This window comes from Polyodon spathula, chromosome 30 (genome assembly GCF_017654505.1).
Source record: "Polyodon spathula isolate WHYD16114869_AA chromosome 30, ASM1765450v1, whole genome shotgun sequence".
Classification (NCBI taxonomy): Eukaryota; Metazoa; Chordata; class Actinopteri; order Acipenseriformes; family Polyodontidae; genus Polyodon; species Polyodon spathula.
This window is the reverse complement of record NC_054563.1, coordinates 5,293,918-5,311,319: the sequence shown is the minus strand read 5'-3', so window position 1 is coordinate 5,311,319 and position 17,402 is coordinate 5,293,918. Positions and strand designations below refer to the sequence as shown.

Genomic DNA, 17,402 nt, shown 5'->3' with positions numbered 1-17,402 from the left:
ACACTGGGCCGCAGTTAGATGATAAACAGGCTTCATGTGGCCTATGGGTCGCGGGTTGGGTGTCCCTGTCTAATGGATTCCTGACTTCATCTGATATATAAGTTTCCTTTGGGGCAAATCATTTTGAATTACTTAAGTATTGGGAAAAACAGTTGGCAGGAACCATACATAATTAAATGAATAATAATGTTTATTATAATAGTGTTTGTCATCAGAGAAATTGCATACTGTCCTTTTTAAGTACATCTCACAACCATCTGCCAAAGTGTGGCACTGGCATGCAGGTAAACACAGTATTTGTTTGGACGACTTCAGTGTTTTCTCCAGGATTGGTAAAGAGGCAGAACAGGGTTTTTGGTGGGAGGGGAAGCACACCAGGGTGTAATGCAAGGGGCATATTTTTCATATAGTGACACATTTCCTGCTATACTTGTGACTTATAAAAGCATTATATGAAAGTGTGTTTTTAAAAATGCCAACTTTAGTTAATATTTTTTATCAAAATCTATCAGAAATAAACGCTGCAATGTAAACAACACAGAACACAGTGATGATTTAAATACTGTGTTTCTTGCAAGCACTTTAAGGCCAGTTAATTATTTCATTAAAACCACACAAACAAATTCTACCAAAAAATGTAGCAACTTTGAAGATGTGAAATAAGGTCAGCTGTGATCTAATTCACTGTAAATGTGTATTTGTAGGCCACTGATAATCTCAAATATTAGGTACACATACCACGATTTGGTACTATAGGGCCAGGGTGGAGTACCCTTCTATTACAAGTAAAATTGCTGCTCCTAAATGCAGATAAGCTGTTTTGTGTGAACTGTCGTGAAGTGCTTGAGAAGGATATACTAGATAGTATTGTAGAAAAGCAGTGAGACAGACACACCTCTGGGTTCAAGGTGTCCCTGTACTTGTTGGAGGCTATGGTTTTTGTTCTGGTGTTAACAAGTTTTAGTTTTTCGACTAGCCGTTTCAAAGTCAGACAAACAAGTTACACACATTCAACGAGAACTGACTTTTTTCTGGCATGATTTGTAACCCAGTTCCTGGGAATGACAGGGGAGGAAACTGCAGAAGTCCATTAGTATGATGTGCTGTTGCCAATAACTTGAAAATGACTCAACCAACATTTTTTTTTTTTTTTTAAACCGGTAGGAATCTTACTGGGTTGTTGCTTTTAAACCTTCATATCTAATAAATTAAAAAAAAAAAAAAAAAAAATCTGTTTAAAAATTCTCTTTTTGATCATATCGCATAACAGACCGGTTAACCAGGCTTTATAACACACAGATATCATGGTTCATGAGAAACTTTTTTAATGACCTTTTATGTATTATGTTTCATTATTTTAGCATTAGTATAAATAGGAAAAAAAATATCCTTGGTTCAGTGATTCATTAAAAAAAAAAAAAAAAAAAACAAGTGGAATGTATGTAATTAAACATTAACCCCCACCCCCCTACACAAACACACTTATTAAAGCCTGGTTATCCACTACATCATTATGCAAATTGTATATTGCTTCAGAGTTTACATAGCTTACATCCTGTTCAATAATTCTTTTCATTTCTTTCCTTTCCTTCGCAAGACAACCCGATTTTAAAATGTGTTCAACTTGAATTGGGTGTTCTTTATGCAGCGGCCAGCTAATTAAAGAAGATCTGATTAACCTGACTACTGGCGGTGTCTCTCTCTCTTACAAATCAGTCCCCCCTTCTATTTTTTTTTTTTTTTTTTTTTTTTACGTGGTCTGTGTTCTGATGGCTGTGCATGGCACTCCGAGACGAGTGCATTGTGTCTGGTTTCAAGCAGGCGGACTGACCCGCTACCTCTGGGGACGTATCGACAGAGCACTCCAGAGAGCCACACAGAAAGAGAGAGCAGAAAAATAGAGAAAGAAGAGACACAATAAAGAGGATCAATAACGGGCTGAGAACATCTAAAGCCCTTTTTATCTTTTTTTAATAAATATATATATATATATAAAGACTAGTCATTACTTCTTGGGGAAGAAGCAGCAGAAGCAGCAAAAAAAAAAAAAATAGAAGGAAAGAAAGAAAAAGGCTGCCACCGAAAGGATCTAATACATTTTGAAGGAAACGACTCCTTTGGCTGAGGAGAGAGCACAGAGACTCCTGGGCTGATTAGCATTCACGGCAGGTAGGAGACGGCTGCTGCTCACTCACTGTGTCGCAGCTGAAATGGAATTGCTGTTATGAGTGTCGGTCGGGTTGTAAGGAGCTGGCGATTGTTAGTCTCTCCTGTCTCTTTGTTGCTCAGCCTCACCTCATTTCACCCCGTAGCAGGTGGATTTCCTTGGAGTTAGATAAGGATGTATCACAAGTTTAGTGCTTAGTGGAGGGGAGAAAAAAAAAATATGTATAAAACACATGCTTTTGTTTTCCAGCCAACCCATCGGACGTCTTTTGGCATCTGGCCAAGTTAGGAAGGCACCAAGTATTTTAACACTTGTAATGGTGATGGTTGCCTGCAATGTTAAAATCTATCTTCATGCCCACCAGGCAGTGGTGCAGCAGTGTAAGCCGATAGCCAGTGTTATTGAATTCTTTCTGGGGCTGATCTGTGTGTTACATAGTTGCAGTAAAGAAGAAAAAGCTCTTTGACCAAAAGTACACTGGTTCTTTCTTTCCCTCTAGGCAAGCTGGTTAGCTTTTGGCTATGTGTCCTGCAGTATCAGATATCATATGACTTTTTAATTTGGAAGTGCTTGGGAAACAAAGCTTTGTTTTCTTTCATTTCCTGTACTCCTTGTTTTATTTCAAATTCTTTTTTTTATTTTTTTTTTTTTAAACTTAGGTTTTAAAATGTTTTTTCCTTTTTTTGTTTTTTGTGTGCAACCTTTTTGTGATGTCGTTTCTGCTTGTTTTAAATGCTGGTGCTCTTTTAATGACACAGGGAGTGTGTCTGCTTAATATTCTTGAAACATTTTAAAGGCATCTCTAACACAGTACAAACAAAACAGTGAAAATTCATTGGTGTGAATGATTTCAAGGGTGCATTGAGAAAAGGCCTCTAATGCATTGGAAGCTAGATTGTGAGTTTCACTTCAGGATTACTTTAAACATGATTTATAACTGCTAGCAAGAAGACAGACAGATAGATTGATAGATTGGAGAGACTTCCTCCCAACATCAGCCAAAATCAGAAAATGATGGTAATGAAAGGAACTCTCAGGGAATCTTCTAAGATTTTCATTTCTCTTTTAGCGTCTCTTAGGTATCCATGCCATACACTGTACCCATGGATTGTGCAAACACTGCATGCTTATTAAGATATTGTGTATAGCGTTGTCCTCGCATGCCCTATGGTTCGTAATCTCAAATACCCTTTGAACATTGCTTCAAGGCTCCAGTTACATTTTAATGCCTCCTTTAAAGAGATTATTATAGATTACTTTTGATATTGCTTTAGTGTGAATTCACTTTTTTAACTGTTCATATATCCCATTTCAGAGCAGCTAACAGTTATATTAAGTTAGGGTGCGTGAAGGTCAAAAATTGGGTTCTAAAAGCCTTTCCCTTTTATTTTGTGGTGGTAGTGGAGTATCTGTGGTGTTTGACTAACAGTGAAAATCTGTAACCGTGCAACTGGTGCTGGTTGAAAAAGAATCACTGTGGTGTTGGTTTAATTGCTGCAAATGCATTGGTTCAGCTGCATTTCTCCCTCTTTATATCTCACTGTACATGTAAAACACTATAGCATACTGATGAAATTACAGATCAATTGAGATTCTTTACAGTTTGTTAAATTTTGTTGTATTTAATCCTTTCTGAAAACAGTGAAATCAATGAACTTGGTATTTTATCCCATAGAACTGCCATTTTATGAAACTCCTCTTGCTCAGATATATGATGTGACTTAATGTAAAAAAAACAAAACAAAAAAAAAAAACATAGCTGTTGTGGTGCCAAATTGAAGTCAGTTTTAAAGCTATTAAGCTGTCATTGCAAGGGAAAAAAAATAAATAAACACATATGTTGAAGAAATTAAACTACCAGAGTAATGAAATCTATAACATGCTTGTCTGCTATGAAAAAAGAAAAGTCTCAGCAGTGTCATTTTGAAATGTTACAATAACAATACTTGTCTATCCACAAACAAGAGGGTTTATATATATATATATATATATATATATATATATATATATATATATATATATATATATATATATATATATATTATATATATATAATTGTGTGTGTGTGCTGATTCTTAATCCAACTGGTCATAGATGTGATGGTAATAGGTTGGTAATAGTGGTCATGATGAAGTCATTTTAGGTTTATGGTTTTAAAATGATGAATATTTACGAGATGTGTATTAAACCAAGGTGTAGATTGTTTTAAATCAAAAGGAAATGCTATATTAGTTTATGTGCGATTTATATGGTTGTGAGTTTGACACCTATTATAAAGTGTTTACTTGGCTATTACTTCTCTTGCAAGTACCAGATTTACTTTCAAATGTGCTGTAATGTAGTAAGTACTTTTTAATGCTCTGATATGCATTCTAAAAAGAATAGCTGTCTTTCCCTGTTGCAATTCAGTTCTGATTTAAGATTTAAGATAAAGGGTTGATAGTGGGTGCTTGGTTGCAGGAGCATATGTATCCAGTATAGCACACATTACTGATGTTTCACAGGAAAGTCTGGATAAAGACTTCTACCTTGCAGATTAGTGCCATCAAATCAGTGACAACACAGCGATCAATGGTGGGCCTGTTTTACAGCCTTCTGATTGTCTGTACAACCCCTGTGTTTATTTTGTTGTCTTTCCTGTTTTCAGTATGCTCCCACTTTCATAGGTAAGGATAAGACTGCCAGCTACCTATCATAATAATAAAACTATTTTATATAGCTTGTGTACTAAACTGTTCATTAATGGATTTGCTATACCATTCTCTTAGCGTATTGTTGTATGGTTTAAGGATATTATATAATTAGCACAGAAGTGTCCATGTTTTAATGTTTACAGAATCAGTAACTGCACACATGATATGTATTGCATCATACCTTGTCACTGTTTTTCGCTTTCCCTTAAGCTGTAATAAGGCCTGCCCCTGATGCAAATACCTTATACACAATTCTGTCTAAACTTAGATGTTGGAGATCAAACAATCATAACTGTTTCACTTAAATAAAAACGAATGTGTAACGACTGTTGTGTAAAACTAATTTCTATTATTTCGCACTCCTTTGCAAGGGTTATGGTTTAGTTGTATTATTAGTTTATGGGTATTTAGAGAATGCATAGGCCTTGTAAAGTTCTGCTAAATCTGCAAATAATCTCTGTAAAATTAATCTGTATTATTCCAATTACAGGATTAAAACAAGTCTTCAATCATTCATAGTTTGGGTCAGGAGAGCCATATGAAACCAACATGGTGTCTGGTGTGAGAAAAGAGTGAGGTTTAATTTTCAGAGCAGACTAACACATATACAACAACACAGTCAACTTAACTGGAGAGAGTTCATTCGGACGGATACATTCAATAAAAACTTAATTTAAGGTTAAACAGCCTCTTGTTTTTGTCTGTTTGTTTGTTTCTTTTCCTTTTTATAAAATAAACATGCATTTTAGCCATTTTGTACAGACCTATTTTTATTATCAAAAGTGTCTCTTCCTCCGGTAATGGTGCTCTATGTTTCATTCTGGTCACTTTCAGCACATCGTAAATAAATGAATCAGCTTTATAAAATGTTAGGGTCAGTAATATGTTTCCTGACCACTGTTCCTAATTTGTATCGGGCCTAAACCCGTACAAAGATTCCTGTGAACTTGGTAATTTGATTGACAACTTGTTAAGTCCTGGTGCAGTGAATATGTTTGTGGAGCATATCAGTGTCTGCATTATAATCATTCTAAATCATTTTATATTCTGTTTGGTAAATACATTTTTTATTATTATTATTTCATTTTGTAGCTTCGAATTGCTGTGTCACTCCTTAAAAACTGTAAAAAGTCAAAATGTCACAGTATGTAGAGAACCATGTGCTTGCCAATAATGCTGAACTAACTCAGCATTACTAAAATCTGTATCCCAAAGGTTGCCTTGACCTAAACATAACCTTTTAGTATTATTATTAAATATGTTATTTGTCGCCTGTGGTGTACAATAATAAACTAGATTTTCATATTCTTATTTTTTTTAAAGATTGTATTTTCCCTCTTTGTAACTCATTACATCCAGTTACATTTTAGTTAATAAGCAAATACCAGTCGCAACAGTACATTGTGTGAATCTTAAATGCATGACCCCAAAGTATGTAATCCTCTGGAGGCTTCAGTTAAATGAGAAATCTCTATCTTTTAACAGGATTGAAGCTGTCATGGTCTTATGAGCTACTTTGAAAAGTTGCATAGCGCAAGAATACGCATCAACAAAGGTACAGTAGGATTGAGATCATTGTAAACCACATATATTGTGTAAATTGCTTATTTTTCTACCAGCTGTAAACCGTGCACTACAGCTTTCTGAAAAGGTGTTTGAAAAAAAAAAAATGCATCTGACAATTCTAGCCCAGTTTAATGTCTTGAAGCAATAAAATTGATGGACTTGGGGGATGTCATCTTTAAGGATGTAATGCAGTGTGTCAGCTAATATGGTTTCTACTTAAAAAAAGAATGGAGAAAATGTCCGTCCATTTTGATCATTTTTTCACAAGAATATGTTCCTAGAGTAGTTGTTTGCACACAGAAAAAGTTTTATGACAATATTAATACTAAGAAACATACTCCTGCCACTACCTGCAGTAATAGCAGGATATACATTTAAACTACGCACAATGTGGACAAATGAAACAAGAAAGGGGTTGTTTTAATTTTTTCCGAATTGTGTTTTTGATAAACTGATAAAACCATAACCAAGCAGTACTGTATAGTTGGTATTATTGGTGGGACTTGTGTTTGGCATCTGCCTCCAGGGCACTTAGTAGAATTATTGTTTAATATATAGTGTGCGTATTTATTTATTTATTTATTTAATATGTTTTTAACCAGGAAAGTCTCTACTACGGTTATTGAGTATTGAATATTGAATATTCCTGCAATACAGTGTTCTCATAGATCTATTTGGTAAAATTTAATATGTCACTTTCTTTTAAACTTGAAAAATCACATAATAAAGTCCTCAAAAAATATAATTAATACAGTAATCTAAAGTGGGACTCTACCTTAATGTTTGCTTGCTGAAAGTGTACTCAGAACAGAATATGCAACTGTTTTTTTTTTTGTCTTTTTTTTTTTTTATCTTAGCCTTAGTAAGGTTCCGAATGCCGGGCAATGGTTACGCCATTCACCACTAATCAGTCTGACAAACAGGAATTGTCTGCATGTTTACACTTCATACTGTAATATACTTTTTATGTAATTTTAGCAAATTTCAACAGTATCTGTTGTATATTAATTTCAAAGCTATCTGTATCTAAACTCCAGGTTTTCCACATAAGAAAGTAAAGCTCTGATCTGAGTTTACATCATTTTGTTTTAGTTCTTTTCTCCTCAAAGCTTGTCTGCGTTTAGTAAGCATCATACTGGCAACCGTGCTGACAAAATAGTGCTGATCTCTGTGCATTACACATCTCACTGCATACTGTTCACACCTGTTGACTTACATTCAGATGTTCTCAAATGATCCACAAAATGTATATTTCAGAAAGACTTCTTTGATGTTAATTGCCATGGAGTTCTGTCATTTCTTATGAGTCAAGTCATTGTTAGATAGGGAAACTTTTTTTGTTTGTCCATCCTCTACATAGCTTGAAAACCTACATTTTTATTTTTTTTGACTGCCACACAAATAGAAAGTTTTTATGTTCCTGCCACGGTAAAAAATGACACCTTTGCATCATTCTTTTAAAATATGTGTTAAACAATTTTACAAAAGCAAAACTTAAAAAAAAAAACACTGGTGTAGTGATAACACATAGATACGGACAGGAAATCAGAAAGAGTTTCTGCGTGTGCAGAGAAATTCAGAAATAGTGCTGCCAAATCCCAACTGCTTCACATGTGTATACAACAAATAACAGACCACTTTTTATCTAAAGAGGGAGATATTTTTCACAGAATTTCACATTACCAACCATGTCTGACCTACAGTACTGGAGAATGACAGTAAAAAAAAAAAAAGAAAAAAAAACTATATACCTTTTGTGGCCTTGGGGCTTTTTTTTTGCCTTTTTGTGCTAGGTGCTTTTTGTAGTCTGTCAGCTCTCCATGTCAGGTGCTTTTGTCATCTCAGACTCCTGCAATGTTGTGCAATGCATAGAAACTCAATGTGTGCCTTTCCCTTGTGTGCTGCGAGCTGTGCACTTACAGCTGGAAACGGAGGGTTTTTACTCTAGTCTCTTGTAAGGCATTTGAGTTTTCGAAGCTTCTGTAACTTTCAGGAAAATGGTTAATCAGAATGTTACCAGCAGTCCATGAATACAACCCTTTAATCATTGCATGTTGGTCAAGTGCCAGGCCTCTTCTACCTGGAAATAGGAGGCCATTATCAGCCAAAATGCACCAAGATTACAGTAAACATATATTATGCAACACAATGGTAGCACTGTATTATTCAGAGAGTTTCAGTATCACGTCTAAACCAATTGAAAGGAACCCATTCAGAAATGCTGGGGATGCCAAGTTTGCAGGATGTTCTTTCTGTTACTATACAGCAATGTATTGCATATTTGGTTTTTACCACTGGACACGAAGAACATGCAGGACTAAAACATATTGCATTGTATTTTTGCATGCAATAGAATGAAGGCACTGTTATTCACATTTGACAGTCAGTGGCACCATTGAAGGCAAAAGCAAAATCAGGAATTGGATACCTACAGAGACTGAGTTCTCTTAGTCTCCCCTCTCCAACGCAGGCTTGTTTTTGGAACAATGTGGGCTCAGCATGGTGCCTTCTCTTTTAATAAATATAAATGACTGTCTGCCAGATCTGCCTTTACGGCAGCATCTTTGTAGCATTAAAATTAATATTAAAATATATAAATAAAACATCAAGTGGCATTTTTAAAAAAAGAAAATTTCTCAAGCTTACAGCAATACTACAGTATGGTTTTGAAAGCAAACTTTTTAGTTTCAAGATGGATCTTTTTTTGCTGTTATTAAATGTAACTGTAATTGTAGATGTACATGTTTTTTGCCTACAGCACTACATCAGAGTATTCTCTTCGTGGTTCATCTAAGGATAAATAGTGTCCTAGATATTGATTCATTTAAAATGATGGACAGTGGTTCTCCCATTGACACTCAGTTATCATGAATGGACATTTTTTGCATTGCTCATCAGAATTGCTATACTATAGTCATTGTATGTCCAGAACACCCAGCATTATTGTTAGCCTCACACCAATCCTCGACCTCAGGCAGCTAAATCTGTACTAGAGAGTCCGAAGGTTCAAGATGCTGACAACATGGCAGCTGTTGCAGTCAGTAAGGTCAGACAACTGGTTCACTACAGTGGACCTCAAGGAAACTTACTTTCACATCCCTATAAGACCAGGCCACAGAAAGTACTTGTTGTTCGCCTTTCAAGGTACCGCGTACGAGTTCCGTGTGCTGTCGTTCGGTCTCTCTCTAGCTCCTCACCCTTTTTCAAAGTGCATGGATGTTATATTGGCCCCTCCTGAAACTAAAAGACATCAGAGCGATCAATTACCTGGACGACTGGTTGATATGTGCCGAGTCACCATCACAGGCAGTGTTACACACGGGACTGGTCACCAACCACCTCCAACGGTTAGGTATCACAGTGAACCAGTTGAAAAGCCAGTTAACACCCTCTCAAAGGGCTGTCTATCTCGTTGTAAGCCTCAACTCCGAAAATGTGATTGCCAGTCTGTTGGACGGCAGTGTGCTAGTAGCTATTTCAGCCCAACACAATGGTGAGGGTACTGACTTTCCAGAGACTTCTAGGCCTGATGGCAGCCGCATCCCCGGTCCTCCGCTTAGCTCTAATGCATGCACTGTTGCACTGGTGGAAACAACCAGCTCATCTGTTCTTGGGCAGAGCTCTTGGCTGTGTCACAAGTAGAGAGGTGGTGATTACAGATGCTTCCAACCTAGCTTGGGGCACTCTCTGGAATGGTCTCAATTGTGTTGCCCGGAAGCTTTTGCTTTGGGCTCATGACCACTTGCTTTCAGTAAAAGTAGTTCACCTGCCAGGGGTGAGGAACTGGGTGGAGGGCCTCTTCTCCAGAGGGGGCCCCCACAGTTCAAAATGGTTGTGAACCTCATTTGGGAGAGGTTCAGGTGCACACAGATGGATCTTTTTTGAGTCCACCCATTGTCTCCACTGGTATTCCCAAGTGGAGAACGTTCGCCCGCTAGGCATAGACGCGCTGGCCCACAGATGGCCCACGACTCTGCTGTATGCTTTCCCAACATTGTCACTGCTTCCACTGTGGATGGAGAAGATCAGGCAAGCTCTGCAGCTTTGGGTCTGGCCCCTGAGCAGAGACATCTGGGGTTATCTGACAATGCCATAGAGACGCTTCACATCTACAAAAAATTTTAAATTTTAAATTCACTTATTCTCCCCAGGAGCACACTTCCTGGCAGGACAGTTTTTGAAGGGTGCTCAGATGTTAAGACCCCCTAGAAAAGACCTTGTCCCTCACTGGCTACTTAATGTAGTGCTGGAGGCGCTTACAAAACCACCGTTTGAGCTGAAATTAAAGACAGCTTTGCTGATTGCTACTACCTCCACTAAGCGGGTAGGTGAAATGCAAGCATTTTCAACAGTGAAAGCCTGTTTGTTTTTTGCAAAGGCTAGAACTAAGTTTACTCTCTGCACTAATCCTGCTTTTCTCCCTAAAAGCATTTCTGCTTTCCATATCAACCACAGTGGAATTGGAGGCCTTCTATCCACCTCCTTTCCAGTCTGACAGGGAGAGGAAGTTCCATATGCTCTGTCTGGTTAGGGCATTGGCGTATTATTTTGACCGCACCCAGAGTTGGCAGCAATCAGAGCAATTGTTTATTTGCTTTGGGTATAAGTTCCAAGCCCTATCTAAACAGCGGCTGTCAAGGTAGATTGCAGACACGGTCAGGAATGCATACAATCTAGCCAACCTGTCCCCACCAGAGAAGGTCACTGGTCACTCCACAGGAGACCTTGCAACATCTTGGGCATTATTCCAGGGCGCGTCTGTTGCAGACATTTGCAACGCTGCAGTGTAGGCAAAGACTCATGCTTTTACAAGGTTCTACCGACTAAATGTCGTAGATCAGCAGAACCCTGATTTGGTACCAGAGTATTAAAAGCAGCCACCCATTCTGCTTTGTAATACATTTTTGTTATGTTCCACTTTTAAGTCCTGGGGTAGTTAGCCACACAACCTTTTTTGGACTTCTGGTGTTAAATGCTGAGTGTTCTCCCTCACTGTACTGTGGAATATATGCCATGGATCCTGTTTGGTCCTCGGCCAGAATGCTAAAGGCAGTTATCTTCCTTTGTAGCACATCTGGCGGAGCTGCAAGTGCTTCACTTGCGACGGCTTGTGTATTCTATCCCATTCAATAACGGTTACATTTCATACTTGAAAGGGAACATCAGGTTATTATCATAACCCTGGTTCACTGTTATAAGTTGCAGTATTCAAAGGGATCATAACAGGATATGATTTGTTTGCTCTAAAGGTTTTATGGTAAGCATGTGTAAACATTGTAGCAACAAAAAACTTATACAAGGTGGCACAAATAAATCAGTGACCTGAATTATAATAATACTTTTAGCATTGTTTTGCACTTGGCTTTTGCCTCATAAGAGTCAAAAAGTTATAATCCAATGTGTGTCCAAAACCAAAGGTAGTCTCTTTTTTTAAAACTACTTCCTGGTGTAAAATACAAATACCCTCAGTGTAGCGTAACCACAAAATACAGGTTACAGTGCTTTATGTACACCTGTGTTTGTGAAAGTCAGTGTTAACAGTATATGCTATGAATAGTGTGGTGACAAGCAGTGATAGGCTGCATTGTAAATAAGAAGGTGAAAACTGAAAGGTTAACCACTTCATATCGTTGGATAAAATATAAATGTATACATTTTTGTTACATTGACAACATTTTACAAGAAACTCCTAAAAGCTGATATTTACAATATGGAATGAATTAAGTCGTTTTGCACAGCCTGGGCATTTGTGTGTACGGTTCATAATTGTTATTATTATTGTTATTTTTAAATCCACACAGGTTCATGTCAGTAGCTTTCCCATGAAAATGGAACATCCTGAATTTTGAGGGGGACAGAAAGGGTGCCTGAAAAAAGTTACGGGGTGCACGGTAGTTGTACCTGTGATCTGAAGTGCCGCCACTATTTTTACTGGCAGATGGAAAGCAAACTGGTAGAAGTTTAAATTGTCTACCACTACGGTCTTTGGAAAATGGGCACAGATTCTTAGATCATTATATATTGCACCAAAAAGAAAGCGTCAGAATAACTAATGAACCAAACTGCAGCTTTAGAAAATACTGAGTCGGTGGTAAAAACAAGTGCAGAAAAAACGGTTGAAGTAATGTCTTTTAATACTGTCCTTCAGCAGATCTTTGAAAATAACCCCATTATAAGGTCTTTTAAACCAAAATCAGTGGTCTTATTGGCTGCATAACAATCTTCTGTGTGAGCAAACCACAGATTAAACAGTTTTAAATGTATTTTTACTGAAGGTGGCTTTAATACCTGTAACAACCTCAGCCAAGGGCATTTCTAGGGGAATTAATAACCAACTGGGGTTATCCAACTGTCCCAGCTGGTCAATAATCCATAGGAAATGCCCTGGCCCTTGATCGTTATTATTTAAATATTAAACTGGCATACTAGGTATAGTGAAAACATCTACAAATTCCAGGAATATTTACAGTATAATATTTGAGTTTCAAAATGTGTATATTTCTTATGTCATGACAGCTAACATAAGTAACTATAAAGTTAAATTAATCAAAGCCTATACATAGGCAATTTATTAATCCTCTATTTCCAATTTATTGTTTTTGGTCTCATGACCACCCTTATTTCTACAGATCAATTCTTGTTGTCTATGCATTCTGTTGCTATCCCATCCCATCATGTAAAACGACAGCGATTCTGATAGTCACAATTCCAGTAATCAAACAACAAAACATATATTAATTTGTGTAGTTTAAAAAAAAAAAATAATAATAAAAAATAATTTTTTAAAAATCACTTAATTAGTAGTTGCAGTAGCATGTTGGCACAATTTATCGCAGCCCATTAAATAATTACTTTTGTGCTATCAATCAATCAATCTTTATTTTATATAGCGCCTTTCATAGTGGACCACCATCACAAAGTGCTTTACAAGATGCAGTCAATACAAGAAAATCCATAATACTTAAAATACAGAGAAATCCATAATAAATGATATACAGTAAAAAAAAAATGCAGAGTAAATTAAATACAGTGGAAAGTATATAATACATGATAGTAACATAATGCATTAAATAGTACACTAAATACAGTGGAAAGTGCATAATACATGACATAATACGTGAAATAATAGCAGCAGCTAATAGCAGATATCAGGCTTAAAGAGCATGGAAAGCAAGAGAGAACAGGTGGGTCTTGAGAGTTGATTTAAAGCGAGCGACAGTGGGAGCATCACACACCAAACCTGGGAGAGAGTTCCAAAGAGTGGAAGCCATGAAGCTAAAAGAGCATTGTCCAAGTGTGGTGCACTTTTGCTTGGGGATAACAAACAGGCCAGAGTTGGAGGACCTCAGCTTGCGGGCCCTATGGGGGAATCTTAATAGAAACATTTAACAAATAATTACATTTAACCATCCTCAGAGGCGACCAGCAGAATGCTCCAGTTACATCTGTTGTAAACCCATATGGCCGCAATTAGGTAACAATGGAATACTTATGGGATATCATTCTACAATCTTACAAAGTAATTGTAAACAGCCTTTTAATGCAGTCCGTGTTTTTTTGGTACGTTCTTGTAATGCATGCGATATGAAATATTACCATAGCCCCTCCTTAGTTACCATAAAATGACAACCACTGGTGTGGCATTTACAAGTTTGTTGGAAAACTTTGTCAAAATAAAAAGGGGTTTTCTTTCAGGAATAATAGGTATAATAAGTGTAGCTATAGATGTCCAGGTCAAAAATGCATTTAATTAAGCAGTGGAGACACAATAGATACCAAGGTGAAAATTACTGAAATTAACAAATACTGCTACTCACTCATTGGGCAGATGTGACGATAAATTCACCCGGCCTTTTTACATTGAAGGGATTGACCTCATTAAATTCTTACTCAATGTTGTTTGCTTGAAAGAGGTCGGCCCAGGTTAATCCTGCTCTAACATATTTACCATATTTCACCTACTTAAATCTGTTATATAAATATATTTATTGGCAGGCTGTAGTGATGTTCAGATTTAACATGGCAACTTTTTCTTATTTACCATAACAGGAAAATTCCACCAGACTTTCTGGATATTGTACTTCATCCATGGGTTACCTCAGAAATGACTTGCATTTAAAGTGGTGCACATAGTGAAATAATCAGAAACAAATTAGTATGTAAAACATAACAAAGTATGCCTAGCTAAAGTGGAATATGGGTGTGTAGTTCATGGTACTGTACAATTGATGCTTGCATTGTAGCAAACCATTCCTTGGTAATCAGGTATCATTTTTGGAAGTGATCTAAGGGTCCAATTCATAATCTTGTGATAGTGACCTTTGGCAGCCTAGAGATTGTTAGGTAGAGAAAGTTTCATTTTTTGTTTGATTTAAAAGGAGTGAGTGCCAGCATTGAGATTGCACTGGTCGATCTGAACTGTGTTACACATGTCTATGGCAGGCAACTATACCAAACAGAACACAATATAGGCTGTACCCTGTCAAAAACAATTTGACATAATAAGCTTTTATCCCAAAGTTTCCCACATACAAAGCTACATCTGTCTTCTGTGTAACTACACATAGTAACAGTTGATGAGTGTTAGAGCAGTTCCTAAAAAGATTGGTTGAAGTGGCTTTAATTTTAACATCATCTTCCTTGTTTCCCGTTAGATCTGTCTTGAGCAAGCTAATAGAGAAGCTAAAATATAAGCTTATTGATATAACAGAATGTATAGGGAAACAGACAATATCATAAATAAAAATACCATTATGCATCATTTTCATGGTTTAAATTTTTTTTTTTTTTTTTTTTTTTTTTTTTTTTAAACCAAGAAGGATAATTTATTATTATAAAAAAAATATGAAGTGTACTATTAATGCTGATCTCCATTATTTAAGTCACATTTGAAAAGATAAAATAAATCATTTGAATTTAAGTTTAATGATGGTGAGTTATCAGGTTACAAAGCAGTACTGTATCAGTTGTGAACAAATCGCTAGCAGTACCAAAAAGGTGTTGTTTAAGCGAAGTTCCTTTAGGCAGAATATTTACAATGGGGAAAAATCAGTTTCACCACAAGGGTGTTCTCTTAGCCAAAGTGTATAACTGTATACAGTAGTTTATAGTATCAATATCTTGTGTTTTTGGTCCTGTGCAGGTCCAAGGAAGATTCTATAAGCCAAGTATACTACTGTACCATACTTTATTTTTTATCTTTTATAGTGTTGCATCTGCTTTACCTAACTTTCAGAATGCCTGGCAACAATTTGCAATGGTATTGTAAGAAAACTAATTCTCAATTATCATTTTTTTCATTGACAGCATTTCAGTAAAGTAATTGTAAATGTATACCGTTCCAATGAAGATCTGCAGTAGACCCCGGACTGACTTTCCTGAAGAGTGAGCTACAGACCAAAAAAAGACTTGGGCAGATACTGTAAGTTTTTTATTGTTGTTGTTTTGATTGTGATTTTGTACTTTCAGTATTTTGTACTTATAACCTCATTCTCACAGTTCTTACATATCCATAAATTGAGTCTGCACCTGATGATTACATAAGTTTTTATGGACAAGCACATTTTTCAAGTTTGGATTTTACCAGAAAGGATCTCAGCAAACAGTTTGTCACATACAGTAATTATGCATGTAACTGAAGCTGTACACGACAGGTGTCTTCCCTATTAGGGTTCCATGACCTGTCATGAGGAATGCATATACCTGGAGACAGGGGTTTAGTTGAGGCATCCTTACGTATATCATCCTGCTTATCCAAATGAGACGAAACTTGCAGAAGACACTCTTTTGTTACTGTGATTACACTATGTAACGCAATTTTTGTTCCTGGGTAGTAAGTGTTATTTCCTAATTGCTTATGCCTCAAAAGTATAGAAAATGGCTATTCCCCACAAACTTTGCTTTTGTGACCAGGACAGTGGTATTTCAAAATATCACTATTTCCAATGGGAAAACGGGCAAACGTGTGTCTTTTCGTTCACATAAAGTCAGAAAAAAACAACATATGAATCTAAATTAACATGTATTTGTACTAAAGTAATACAAAAATGACTACAAAAGATTTAGAAGTGAGTAGTTTTTCGAGATTTACGATTATACCTAGGGTAGCTTCAGTTTTCATTTTCTTTTTTTTTCTAATCCATCCCCTTTTTTGTATCATGTTTGCAAGCATAATGGATTATTTTTCAATTGCCCAGATACTTTTATTTTTTGAAAAGTCTATGTAATATTTGTACCAAATAGAGTAAAACAGTTCTTACCAGCCAGTGAATAACAGGACAAGTAAGCAGTCACCAAATACTGATACCAAATACCAAGACCAGCTGATTCAGGTTTCACAGTAATTTTAGCAAACCTTTTTGAAAAGTTTATTTTCCAGTCCAAAGGATAAAGTCCAAAGATTAACCTAAACAAGCATTTCTGTACAGTATGTAAAAATGTCAAAAAGTAATCCTGGAGACAAACACAGGACTTCCATATTTGTTTTGTTATTTACGTTTTCAAAAAATAAAACAAAATTCATTTACATAAAAATAGATAAAGTGATTATCCGTTATTATAAATGATAATTATACAAAATAAATAAGATCATAACATATTATCAGTCGATGTGTTTGGGGTTGGGGGGCGTTACAGCAGTCAACATTATTATTGCCCATTGAGCCGACTATGAAACCTGATTGGTTGGAATGTACAATACATTGTAAGTTCTTAAATCAAGGTTCTATTTGATCCTACAACACATTGTAGCTTATTATCTGCCTTTGTAAGTAATGTTGGTCTATCATTATGTAAAACCATGAACGTAATGAAAAACAGATGTGTATCAAGTATATTTCAGAAAGAAACATATGGAAGTAGACTATCTTATCCAGTTTTGACTTTTTGCACTGTTTTTATGGATGAAAACATGTGTAATTTAAATGAATATTTGTTCTACATCCTTCAGCTGTGATAGATTAAGGTAATAGCATATA

At 36.3% G+C, this 17,402-nt stretch overlaps 1 protein-coding gene across 2 annotated transcripts in view; it reads left to right on the top strand.

Moving 5' to 3' along the window:
- Positions 1-221: 221 nt before the first annotated feature.
- zbtb20 (zinc finger and BTB domain containing 20) overlaps positions 222-17,402 on the top strand; it is a 33,869-nt gene continuing 16,688 nt past the window's right edge. The window contains exons 1-3 of one of the 2 annotated variants that reach the window (XM_041233139.1): positions 222-2,169; positions 6,346-6,415; positions 15,733-15,847. The gene's annotated coding sequence lies outside the window, so the exon portion shown is untranslated. The remainder of the gene's footprint in view (positions 2,170-6,345; positions 6,416-15,732; positions 15,848-17,402) is intronic. The other variant, XM_041233140.1, reaches the window with a different exon arrangement.